Source organism: Carassius gibelio, chromosome B22 (genome assembly GCF_023724105.1).
Source record: "Carassius gibelio isolate Cgi1373 ecotype wild population from Czech Republic chromosome B22, carGib1.2-hapl.c, whole genome shotgun sequence".
Lineage (NCBI taxonomy): Eukaryota > Metazoa > Chordata > Actinopteri > Cypriniformes > Cyprinidae > Carassius > Carassius gibelio.
The window spans coordinates 44077598-44080097 of NC_068417.1; the positions used below are offsets into that span (position 1 = coordinate 44077598).

Here is a 2500-nt window from a genome sequence, read left to right on the forward strand (position 1 = left end):
GAATACCAGGTGCTTTAATCTTTTTGGAAAATTTCACGAATTATATAATAATCTTTCATTAAAAAAAAAAAAAGAGTCAATGCCCGATCTCTGAATCTTAACAGGTTTAGGTCTGGTTAGTACTTTTATGAGAGACTGCCTAGGAATACCAGGTGCTTTAAGCTTTTGGGCTTTCTTTCCTACTTATATAATGTACTGGCGATAAGATTGGCTGGTCTTTAAATAGCCCTCTCTTTGCAGCAGACTTCGCTTACGGCCATACCAACCTGGCTATGCCCGATCTTGTCTGATCTCGGAAGCTAAGCAGGTTTGGGCCTGGTTAGTACTTGGATGGGAGACCGCCTGGGAATACCAGGTGCTGTAAGCTTTTTGGACATTTTTCACTTAGTATATAATCATTTTGCCAAAAAATAGAGAAAATGCCTGATCTCTGAATATTAGCAGGTTTGGGCCTGCTTAGTACATGGATGGGAGACTGCCTGGGAATACCAGGTGCTTTAATCTTTTTGGAAAATTTCACGAATTATATAATAATCTTTCATTAAAAAAAAAAAAAAAAAAAAAAAAAAAGAGTCAATGCCCGATCTCTGAATCTTAGCAGGTTTAGGTCTGGTTAGTACTTTGATGAGAGACTGCCTAGGAATACCAGGTGCTTTAAGCTTTTGGGTTTTCTTTCCTACTTATATAATGTACTGGCGATAAGATTGGCTGGTCTTTAAATAGCCCTCTCTTTGCAGCAGACTTCGCTTACGGCCATACCAACCTGGCTATGCCCGATCTCGTCTGATTTCGGAAGCTAAGCAGGTTTGGGCCTGGTTAGTACTTGGATGGGAGACCGCCTGGGAATACCAGGTGCTGTAAGCTTTTTGGACATTTTTCACTTAGTATATAATAATTTTGCCAAAAAATAGAGTCAATGCCTGATCTCTGAATATTAGCAGGTTTGGGCCTGCTTAGTACATGGATGGGAGACTGCCTGGGAATACCAGGTGCTTTAATCTTTTTGGAAAATTTCACGAATTATATAATAATCTTTCATTAAAAAAAAAAAAAAGAGTCAATGCCCGATCTCTGAATCTTAACAGGTTTAGGTCTGGTTAGTACTTTTATGAGAGACTGCCTAGGAATACCAGGTGCTTTAAGCTTTTGGGCTTTCTTTCCTACTTATATAATGTACTGGCGATAAGATTGGCTGGTCTTTAAATAGCCCTCTCTTTGCAGCAGACTTCGCTTACGGCCATACCAACCTGGCTATGCCCGATCTCGTCTGATCTCGGAAGCTAAGCAGGTTTGGGCCTGGTTAGTACATGGATGGGAGACCGCCTGGGAATACCAGGTGCTGTAAGCTTTTTGGACATTTTTCACTTAGTATATAATCATTTTGCCAAAAAATAGAGAAAATGCCTGATCTCTGAATATTAGCAGGTTTGGGCCTGCTTAGTACATGGATGGGAGACTGCCTGGGAATACCAGGTGCTTTAATCTTTTTGGAAAATTTCACGAATTATATAATAATCTTTCATTAAAAAAAAAAAAAAAGAGTCAATGCCTGATCTCTGAATCTTAGCAGGTTTAGGTCTGGTTAGTACTTTTATGAGAGACTGCCTAGGAATACCAGGTGCTTTAAGCTTTTGGGTTTTCATTCCTACTTATATAATGTACTGGCGATAAGATTGGCTGGTCTTTAAATAGCCCTCTCTTTGCAGCAGACTTCGCTTACGGCCATACCATCCTGGCTATGTCCGATCTCGTCTGATCTCGGAAGCTAAGCAGGTTTGGGCCTGGTTAGTACTTGGATGGGAGACCGCCTGGGAATACCAGGTGCTGTAAGCTTTTTGGAAATTTTTCACTTAGTATATAATAATTTTGCCAAAAAAATAGAGTCAATGCCGATCTCTGAATATTAGCAGGTTTGGGCCTGGTTAGTACATGGATGGGAGACTGCCTGGGAATACCAGGTTCTGTAAGCTTTTTGGACATTTTTCACTTAGTATATAATAATTTTGCCAAAAAATAGAGTCAATGCCGATCTCTGAATCTTAGCAGGTTTAGGTCTGGTTAGTACTTTGATGAGAGACTGCCTAGGAATACCAGGTGCTTTAAGCTTTTGGGTTTTCTTTCCTACTTATATAATGTACTGGCGATAAGATTGGCTGTTCTTTAAATAGCCCTCTCTTTGCAGCAGACTTCGCTTACGGCCATACCAACCTGGCTATGCCCAATCTCGTCTGATCTCGGAAGCTAAGCAGGTTTGGGCCTGGTTAGTACTTGGATGGGAGACCGCCTGGGAATACCAGGTGCTGTAAGCTTTTTGGAAATTTTTCACTTAGTATATAATAATTTTGCCAAAAAATAGAGTCAATGCCAATCTCTGAATATTAGCAGGTTTGGGCCTGGTTAGTACATGGATGGGAGACTGCCTGGGAATACCAGGTGCTGTAAGCTTTTTGGATATTTTTCACTTACTATATAATAATTTTGCCAAAAAATAGAGTCAATG

At 40.3% G+C, this 2500-nt stretch overlaps 5 non-coding genes across 5 annotated transcripts; all 5 read left to right on the forward strand.

Moving 5' to 3' along the window:
* Positions 1 to 248: 248 nt before the first annotated feature.
* Positions 249 to 367, forward strand: LOC127998306 (5S ribosomal RNA). The gene has a single exon (XR_008171151.1). It is a non-coding gene; the product is annotated as a 5S ribosomal RNA (ribosomal RNA).
* A 378-nt stretch (positions 368 to 745) lies between these two features.
* LOC127997336 (5S ribosomal RNA) lies at positions 746 to 864 on the forward strand. Its single transcript, XR_008170202.1, has one exon. It is a non-coding gene; the product is annotated as a 5S ribosomal RNA (ribosomal RNA).
* Positions 865 to 1229: 365 nt separating this feature from the next.
* LOC127998164 (5S ribosomal RNA) lies at positions 1230 to 1348 on the forward strand. The gene has a single exon (XR_008171014.1). It is a non-coding gene; the product is annotated as a 5S ribosomal RNA (ribosomal RNA).
* A 366-nt stretch (positions 1349 to 1714) lies between these two features.
* LOC128001519 (5S ribosomal RNA) lies at positions 1715 to 1833 on the forward strand. Its single transcript, XR_008174287.1, has one exon. It is a non-coding gene; the product is annotated as a 5S ribosomal RNA (ribosomal RNA).
* A 357-nt stretch (positions 1834 to 2190) lies between these two features.
* On the forward strand, positions 2191 to 2309 carry LOC128000056 (5S ribosomal RNA). Its single transcript, XR_008172854.1, has one exon. It is a non-coding gene; the product is annotated as a 5S ribosomal RNA (ribosomal RNA).
* Positions 2310 to 2500: the final 191 nt, after the last annotated feature.